Source organism: Saccopteryx leptura, chromosome 1 (assembly GCF_036850995.1).
Source record: "Saccopteryx leptura isolate mSacLep1 chromosome 1, mSacLep1_pri_phased_curated, whole genome shotgun sequence".
In the NCBI taxonomy this organism is placed as follows: domain Eukaryota; kingdom Metazoa; phylum Chordata; class Mammalia; order Chiroptera; family Emballonuridae; genus Saccopteryx; species Saccopteryx leptura.
Window position 1 is genome coordinate 88425183 of NC_089503.1, and position 10317 is coordinate 88435499.

A 10317-nucleotide genomic window follows, 5' to 3' on the forward strand; every position below is an offset into this window, starting at 1 on the left:
GCTTATCAGTGGCCTCATTAACTCTTTTTCCAGTCTGAGGCACACCTGCCTCCTTGTATGACAAAACCTAAGCTGTGACTCAAGAGGTAAATGTTGATGGTAAACAAGACAGGGTTCATAATGATTTAATAGGATATTCTTAGTCTTCTGAAGAAAACACAACTAACCTTATAAAATATCACAGATCAGCTCTGGCCAGTTGGCTCAGTGGATAGAGTGTTGGCCCAGCATGCAGAGGTTCCAGGTTGAATCCCTGGTCAAAGCACACAGGAGAAGCGACCATCTACTTTTCCTATCCTCCCTCTCCCCCTTCTCCCCTTGTCCCCTCTCACAGATTGGTTCAACTATCTGCCTCAGGAACCTAAGATAGCTTGATGATTGAGCACTGGCCCCAGACAGGGGTTGCAAGGTGGATCCCAGCCCGGGTGCATGCAGGAGTCTGTCTCACTGTCCCGTCCTCTCACTTAATAAATAAATAAATAAATATTAAAAACCACAAATCAAAATTATGCAGGAGGTTACTTCTTGGATCTTTGTTGATCATCCAGATTGTAATAAGTCCCCCAGAAAACAAAGACTCTCCATCTGAGGACTACTGACCCACTCATCTGTCAACAGAATTTAAAAAATATATAATTGTATTGGTTGCAGAGATTTTGGTTTTGTTTAGGTGGAAAGAAAGTATATTTTTTCAGCTTTTTATAAAAAATAATACTTGTAAACATAAAATTTTATTTAACACACTATATATAAATATATTCAATTTTGGTCCAAAGAAGGGAAGAATCCAGGTAGAAAAAGAGAGGAATAAAAATTGGAGAACTAAAGATAGAAAGGAGTCTATTTCAATAATGCATTTAAGATAAACAACTAACTTGAAAAGATTGATTGAGCTGAGAAAAGAGCAAAAACAGAGAGCAAGGATGATGTTGGAGAGAATATTTGCATGCGTGTGCATCCCCGGGAGGTACATATGGGAATTAGCTAAGGAGAAGAGGAACCAAAGTCTAGAAAAAACAATTAAGCAGAGGTGTGTGAAGACTTGAAGAGAAATAGGCATCAACTATAAATAAGTACGAATGGGGTCACTAGAATCATGTCATATTAGCAGATCTAATTTCCTTCTATAACAGTAGACCAAGGAATCACTTCCATTGTTTTGGGATATATCTGACCAACTCTTGCTTAGTACTTTTATGAGTTAAAAAAACAAAAAGTGTAAGTTGGAGTTGGCCAAGGTAGATGGGTGAGTGTCTAGTTAAATAACCAAACCCAAAGCATATTACTTAACAGATGGCCAGGTTAAATTAAGCTGTTGTTTTGGGGTCACCAAAGCACGAGTTTAGGTTTTCAACAATAAAACCCAATAGAGAAAGGAGAATAGCGCAAGGAGAATAAGATATACAGAAAAAGGGAAAAATTAATTTCCATATGGAAAAAAAATAATTCCTAGTTGTATTAGGCAGGCAAAACATTTTCTCACCGAATACCCCTGGGTTTATTTAAAGTAATAAAGAAAATAGCAAATATTTATAGCACATATCACGCACCAGACACTATATTATTCCAAGCACTTACATGTATTAATTCCTTTAATCCTCTAAGAACACTGTGAGGTAAGAATACCTTCCACCATACCACCAGGATTCTAAACAGCCCATCACCCTCTAAAACTAGAATTTTTAAATAAAAGATTAATTTCATTTAGTCAATTTTAACACTTCCTGCTTATTTTTGCATCAAAGAAATTTGCTTCAGGAAAATAGCGCTGAATGGATGGCGGAGGCTGTGTGAAGTGATGCAGCCACCTGAGCTAGCTGGTACAGTTGTGTTTTAGAGGCACCAGGGGCAGTAAAACGCGATCCCGCGCAGGCGGCTGTCAGGCTTCGATGAAGGCCGGTAAAGTGGTGGCCACAGGAACGCTGGGCAGGTTTCTCGCCCCCATACAGGTGCATTGAGAGCGAGAGCCTTCCATGCCGTATTGTCCTTTGGTGTTCGGGAGTGTAGCCAAGTTTGATGTTTCGAGGCTGAAGAAGACATGGTAGAATATGATGACAGTGATTTTGCTGAATTTGAGGATATCACAGAAGAGGCTGTTACTGATCTCTCTTACACTGAAGATGATGAAAACGAGACCACTGTGGAGTCGGAAGGCAGGATGAAAACCAAGAGGGAGATTTTGAAGATGCTTATACCCAGGAGGGAGATACTGACAGTGAGCCAGATGATGATGAAAAATTTAAAGGTTATGAAGACAAATAGATACATCTCCCAGAGAAAATAAAGACCTAGTAATAATTGCTGATGTTCTTGCACACTCCCAGAATAGTTGTTATTATCAAAATTTCTAGATAATAGAAGTATCTTCTAGATCAGTGGTCCCCAACCTTTTTTGGGTCACGGACTGGTTTAATGTCAGAAAATATTTTCACAGACTGGCCTTTAGGGTGGGATGGATAAATGTATCACGTGACCGAGACAAGTGCCAAGAGTGAGTCTTAGACGGATGTTACAGAGGGAATCTAGTCATTTTTTAAAAATAAAACATCATTCAGACTTAAATATAAATATAACGGAAATAATGTAAGTTATTTATTCTTTCTCTGTGGACTGGTACCAAAGGGCCCACGGACTGGTACCGGTCCACTGCCCGGAGGATGGGGACCACTGTTCTAGATAATAGAATATTTCTAGGTAATATTCTTCTCTCCATCACTGGGAAGAATGAAAACAGTCACCTTGCTCAGACTTGGTTCAACAATCATAAAAAGCTTTTGGAGAGCTACTTTACCCTAGTAGAAGCCACAAGCACAGGGAAACTGAACCAGAAGAATGAGCATATCCAAGCCTCTGGGGCAGGGGTCGGGAACCTATGGCTTGCGAGCCAGATGTGGCTCTTTTGATGGCTGCATCTGGCTCGCAGACAAATCTTTAATTAAAAAATAATAACATTAAAAATATAAAACATTCTCATGTATTACAATTGATTCATTTCCTACCGCTCATGTTCATGTTTGCGGGTGGCTAGAGCCAATCACAGCTGTCCTCCAGGACAACACCAAATTTTTATTGGATAATGTGTAACCTACACGGGTTGTTGTATGGCTCTTAGGGAATTACATTTTAAAATATATGGCGTTCATGGCTCTCTCAGCCAAAAAATTTCCCGACTCCTGCTCTGGGGTGTTGTGGTTGAGTGCACTGAAGGGATGCCTATCCAGCTCAGGCTCCTGGCTTAGACGGTGAGGCTCATGGGGGATCAAGTGCAAATAAAAGTAACCATGAATGGTAAGGACATAAATACCTCTGTGTTTGCTGTGAGACTGCTGAGATGCAGGAGTAAGTATGATAGTAACAAACTTAATTCTGGAGCAAAGTATGGCTCCCTGGCCATCCTGTCAGAGGTGGGAGAAGTCACAGAGAGAATGATGGATACAAAGACGGTTGACTTTCTTCTATAGTACACTGACAAGATTCAACCCATTCATTTTTCATTCCATTCTTCGGTCCAAAAATTATGCAAGAGAAAGGTCAGCCTTTAAATCTACTAGACACTAAGAGGACACTGCTGCTTACATTTATTGTGCCTGGCTCAGGTGACATTTACCTAAAGGATATGGAGGCTTTTCTACTTCTAATGAACATGGTGATTTATTCTATTGACAAAGCCAAAAAGTTCTGACTCAACAGAGAAGGCAAACAAAGAGTGGATAGGAACAGAGCTCAAGTCAAAGAGAACTTGCTGGCGCTGCTGCATGTGCAAAGACCAGAAGTGCCTCGTCCTCGGTGTGAGGAGAAAGAGCAAATCTTACGTGAGGAAGATCTGAGAAACAGCACAGGCTGGAGGAAGCTGTCTTGAGGTATGAGCAAAAGACATTGGAAAAGAAGGAAATGAAAATGAAACAAACCAAGATGAAAGCCATGTAAATCATCCCAATGCCATCGATAAGCTCTAAAGTCACAGAAAACAATTGAATACCAATCCACTTCTCATTTTAAAGTTCAAACACTCCCAGTGACTTAGAAATCCTTAGTTCATCATGTTCTGGTTTTTTCTGTTGTTGTTTGGAGTTTTACAGAGGTTATATATAGCTATATTGGAAGGACTCTGTTTCAGTAATTTTCTACCAGATAATAAAATTGTTTTAATTATTTTATGACAAGAATGAAATATAAACTTTGTGTAATTTTTAAATATTTAAAAAAATTATAACATGAATCATCAGTACTTTTAGTGTTGTGACATTTGAAGAAACATCATGAGTTTATAGATATATATTGAATTGTTGCTTTTTGTTTAAAACTAGGCAATTGAAATGGCAATAAAAATAACTCTAAACCAAGATTTCACATGTAACTGTTGGAAATGCCCAATAAACATTGCTTAATGGATTTTTTTTTTTAAGGAAAGAAAGTAGCTTTTATTTTCTTTGAACAGAATATTCAATCAGTTGAAAGTAAATTTTAAGAGTTACAAATAAGAAATTCCTGGCCTGACCTGTGGTGGCACAGTGGATAAAGTATCGACCTGGCATGCTGAAGTCACCAGTTCGAAACCCTGGGCTTGCCTGGTCAAGGCACATATGAAAGTTGATGCTTTCTGCTCCTCCCCCCTTCTTTCTCTCTCTCTCTCTCTCTCTCTCTCTCTCTCCTTTCTTTAAAATTGAATAAATAAATAAATAAATAAATAAATAAATAAATGACATTTTAAAAATCTAGCTTAAAAAAATTTCCACTGAATATTCAATACAAACTTTACATATACAGGCCTTATTTATACATTTTTAAATTAGTAGTATTGATGAAAAAAAAGATATATAAACTTAGATCTCAGACTAAGAGAATGAGGAGTCAAGTAGTGTGGAACAGAGGAAGCACAGAAAGTGGTATGAGAAGAAAGCCACCTAAGAATTTAATAAGCGGCCCCAGCCGGTTGGCTCAGTGGTAGAGCATTGACCCGTTGTGTGGATGTCTCGAGTTCAATTCCTGGACAGGTCACACAGGAGAAGCAGCCATCTGCTTCTCCATCCCTATCCCTACCCCCTTCTCTCTCTTTCTCTCTCTCCCTCCTGCAGCCATGTCTCAATTAATTTGTGCTCATCGGCCCCAGGAGCTGAGATGGCTCTGCCTCAGGTGCTAAACATAGCTCAGTTGCGAGCATCAGCTCTAGATGGGGGTTACCAGGTGGATCCCAGCCAGGGCACATGCGGGAGTCTCTCTCTCTCTCCCCTCCTCTCACTTGGAAAAAGAAAGAAAAAAAATTTAATAAGCAATGCCAGAGTAACCCAATGACCTAATACAAAATGTGTCTACTGTAATCTTGCATTATGGTAATAACCAGATTTATCAGAAATAAGTCAAGTGAGTTTAGGAATTACAGCTTCTATCACTTAAACTTACCAACAAGTCATAAAAATCAAGAGATATTTTTGCAGTTGAGTTTTTGGGAAACTCTTTTGGATAATATTTACAATTCCAAACATCTCTGATCTTCTCCCAGATTTACAAGCAAAACTCAATGACTTAAATACAAATTCCACCCTTGTTTAGTCATTGCAAATTTCCTTCTAGCATTAGCAAGACTGTCTTTCTGGAAAATTGGTATCCCCACATTCCAAGCAACTTGTCTCTTCATCAACTGAATAGGTTCAAGCCACCAACCAGTTTTAAAAGTTTATTAAATGGTATGTAATGTATTAATTATAGTTGTAGAAATTTTAAGGTGACATATTCATTAGACTAGTTTCAAATCACATTACAAACTGAGGTAAATACCATTTGAAAGTACCAATTAGCAGTTTAGATTTTATAACATGCTTTGCCATGCCTTATTTTATTAGGACCTTATGACAAATCCTGGAAATCCTCCAGGTAAATCATCTGGGTTGTAATCCAGAGCTCTTTAAAAGCTAGTAAATAATGGTTGTGAGAAGGTAGAGAACAGTGGACTCTCAGGGTTTTTTGTTTGTTTTATTTTTTTAGTGAGAAAGAGACAGAAAGGGAGAGAGATGAGAAGTATCAACTCATAGTTGTAGGATTTTAGTTGTTCATTGAATGCTTCTCATCTAAGCATTGACTGGGGGGTGGGGCAGCTGAGCCAGTGGCCCCTTGCTCAATTTAGCAACCTTGGGCTCAAAGCTAGTGAGTGACCTTGGGCTTGAAGCCAGTGACCATGGGATCATGTTGATGATCCCATACTCAGGCCAGTGACCCTGCACTCAAGCTGATGAGTCTGCACTCAAGCCAGTGACCTTGGGGTTTTGAGCCTGGGACTTCAATGTCCCAAGTCAATGCTGTATATACTGTTCCACCACTGGTCAGGCAAGATTCTCAGTTAATAGTGGACTGACTTTCTATGTTATAATGAACTGTTCTTCTCCAGCCTGACTTTTAGAAGGGTCAGACCAACCCATAAAGTGGATGTACAAATTTCCCTGACATATTTATCTCATCCACTGTAAAAACATGAATAGATCATTCTCTGTTTATGTTCTATATAGAGTTTAATTCTCTGTATAGAGTTTAATATTTAAAAGAAGTAGTTATTGATTGAAATACTGATTTCTGCTGTTCTCTCATTTACTTCTAGATATGAGAGGGACTCCTTCACCATTTCTATTTTTTAAGTAGTTGAATAATTTTCTAAATTTGCATTTTAAGTTGAAGGTCATGCCATTGCTAGAATCTGGCTCATTGTAGTTTTCTCTTTCTTCTTGTCATTCTTCCCATTTAATTACTCTCTGGAAATTGGGTTATAGATAATATATAATTTTCCAGTAAAGTAATACAATAAATTTTTGTTTATACTTCTAAAATACTTCTATTTTTTTTCCCATTTGGTATATGTGCATATATAAAAATTCTGAACAATTTGCTTGTTTCCCCTTAACCTGACTGGCTTTTATTCATGCATTTTTTCTAATCAAAGAAACAGGACGGACAGCTCATGGCACTTATAGCAATAGTTGGTGGCATCTCATTTGCATTTTTCTATTATTCTCACACTCAAACCTATATTCTATATTTCTGTTTCACTTGTACCTTGATCCATTTGTGATTGCCACCTGTTATCTGTAGGCATTTGCTTACACATATAAGATGTGGAAGGCATGAAAATTATTTGTATTTTAATAATTGGAGGAAATGTCATTCTAAGTAGTTCTGAGCAAATTACACATGAATCTATACTGCATTAAGTATACTAGGACTCCATTAAATTATAACTTTTATTTTTGAAAAAGCTTATATTACATTAAAACATAACAGGGTTTCTAAATAATCACTTTTCTTTAACTCTTTCAGGATGTGTTAAAGAATGATATAGTTCATGTGTGTCAGATGGACCTTGAACATGAAGTTACCACACTATAAGAATAATCAGTTATAATAAATGCAAAAGGCAAGCATGTTTCACCCAGACAAGTTTGAAAGACAGGAAAAAGAACAAAAGTGAAAACAAAAGAATGTCTCAGAGTGCTATGAGTTAGGCTAGAAGGCAAAACAAAATTACTTATGTCAGAGCTTAGTTTCTCTTTTCTCTGTTAATGTGCATGTGAATCTGAAGTTAAAAGAAGGTCATTTCAAGAATAAGGTGAGTCACTGATCCTCTGGTCCCCAACTTTTTTTGGGCCACGGACCAGTTTAATGTCAGAAAATATTTTCATGGACCGTCCTTTAGGGTGGGATGGATAAATATATCATGTGACCGAGACAAGCATCAAGAGTGAGTCTTAGACAGATGTAACAGAGGGAATCTGGTCATTTTTAAAAAATAAAACATTGTTCAGACTTAAATATAAATATAACAGAAATAATGTAAGTTATTTATTCTATCTCTGCGGACCGGTACCAAATGGCCCATGGATCGGTACTGTCCGGGGCCCAGGGGTTGGGGACCACTGCTCTACACCCTATACCAGTTGTATTACATTGAGAGTTTTAAGTTTTTCTCTAGGTTCAACATTTTAAGAGGATTCAAAGGATCATGAAGTACATCAAAGCTATTGTATATTCATTTGTTCAGTCATTAATTCATTTATTCTTCAATGAACACTTCCTGAGCACATACTTTACACTGTAATCCATATTATACATTAAAAAATAGATTTATTCATTTACTCATTTCTGCATTCCCATCATGTTCCAGGCACCATGAACAAGTCAGTTGAGGTCTCTGCAATCAGAGCACACAGGTATGTTTAAAAAAAAAGAAAAGAAAAGAAAAAGAAAATTTAAACTACAGTATGAAAGTCATTGTAGTAAAGAGAATGTAAGACATAGCAAAGTATCTATAAAGCACAGAGGAAGAAAATATGGCTGGAAGAGGCGAAAGTTTAAATTGGGCCTTGAAGAATGAGTAAATCAGTGTGTGGAGAAAGGCAGGAAGGGTCCTATTAGCAGAAGAATGGCAGGTCCGAAGTCACTAAGATGCAAACACACAATTATGCTTCAGCAGGAATAAGAGCAATATGATCATGAGAAATTGTTAAAGAAACTAGATATTTTTAACCTGGAGAATAAGAGATTTGTGGTTGGCATGTTATCATTGCCTTCAAATATCTGGAGATATGTCAAATGTAAAAGAGAAACTCCACAGGCAAAAGCAGAATCAAGCCATAGAAGCTACAGAAAATTAAATATGACTACGGTCAATGGAAAACTTGCAGTGAGAGTTATTTCGGACAAAATGAGATACCTCTTGCAGAAGTAAGGTCAAAGTACAGGAAATATCCAAGCAGTGCCTAAACAAATCAGAGGGCTATAGCACCTACTCCCACATTGAGTTGAGCACTGACCTTTAAAGTCAAGCCCAATTGTTCAGTTTCATGAAAAGCTAAGATCAACTCTCAGTATTCTAAGAGAGCACAGTAGAATTTGAGAGAATCCTCTAGACTCTAGAGTCTAGAGAAACAGCAGACCCTGATTAATGAATCAGTGCTTTTACTGTACAGATGAGAAACTGAGGCTTTGGAATGATAAATGGCTAAAGTCACCCAGGAAATCAGTGGCTACGTTTGGCTTAGAATCACCTCTTCGACTCCCTGTGTGGTAATTATTCCATCATATCACACTGTTTCTGTGAAAGGACTCCGAATATCTGCAACCAAAATTCTCAATGAATATACACATTTAACAAACGAAGTGTAACCTACAATGTTAAGGTAAAGATGCGGAATGAGAAGCTCAGTTGCTAGAGAACTAGAGAGGGAATGCACTTTTCCTGATTCTTCAAAAATAAAGTAAGGGGGTCTGGAGATTTTTATCTCAACTCAGGAGAAATATGTACCAGATCAATAGATAATAATCAAGAAATGGTAATCATAAGGGACCAGCACAGAACAGTTTTCCAAATCAACATTTCTTTACTTTTTTTTTTTTTTTCAGAGAGAGAGAGGTATAGACAGGGACAGACAGACAGGAACGGAGAGAGATGAGAAGCATCAATCATTAGTTTTTCATTGCGCGTTGCAACACCTTAGTTGCTCATTGATTGCTTTCTCATATGTGCCTTGACCGCAGGCCTTCAGCAGACCGAGTAACCTCTTGCTAGAGCCAGCAACCTTGGGTTCAAGCTGGTGAGCTTTTTTTGCTCAAACCAGATGAGCCCACGCTCAATCTGGTCACCTCGAGGTCTCAAACCTGGGTCCTCTGCATCCAGTCCAATGCTCTATCCACTGCACCACCGCCTGGTCAGGCTTTCTTTACTTTTTAACATGGTAAGGCAGGGGTCGGGAACTTTTTTGGCTGAGAGAGCCATGAACCCCACATATTTTAAAATGTAATTCCATGAGAGCCATACAACCCGTGTACATTAGGCATTATCCAATAAAAATTTGGTGTCTCAGAGGACAGCTGTGATTGGTTCCAGCCACCCGCAACCATGAACATGAGCGGTAGGAAATGAATGGATTGTAATACATGAGAATGTTTTATATTTTTAACGTTATTATTATTATTATTATTTTTTTTTTTTGTATTTTTCTGAAGCTGGAAACGGGGAGAAACAGTCAGACAGACTCCCGCATGTGCCCAACTGGGATCCACCCAGCACGCCCACCAGGGGCGAAGCTCTGCCTACCAGGGGGCCCAACAGGGGGCGATGCTCTGCCGCGACCAGAGCCACTCTAGCGCCTGGGGCAGAGGCCAAGGAGCCATCCCCAGCGCCTGGGCCGTCTTTGCTCCAATGGAGCCTTGGCTGTGGGAGGGGAAGAGAGAGACAGAGAGGAAGGAGGGGAGGGGGTGGAGAAGCAAATGGGCGCTTCTCCTATGTGCCCTGGCCGGGAATCGAACCCGGGTCCCCCGCATGCCAGGCCGACG

The 10317-nt window shown here is 38.9% G+C and overlaps 1 pseudogene; it reads left to right on the top strand.

Annotated features, from left to right (window-relative positions):
• The first annotated feature begins 1973 nt into the window (after positions 1–1973).
• LOC136388088 (PAT complex subunit CCDC47-like) lies at positions 1974–3927 on the top strand (annotated as a pseudogene).
• The last annotated feature ends 6390 nt before the right edge of the window (positions 3928–10317 follow it).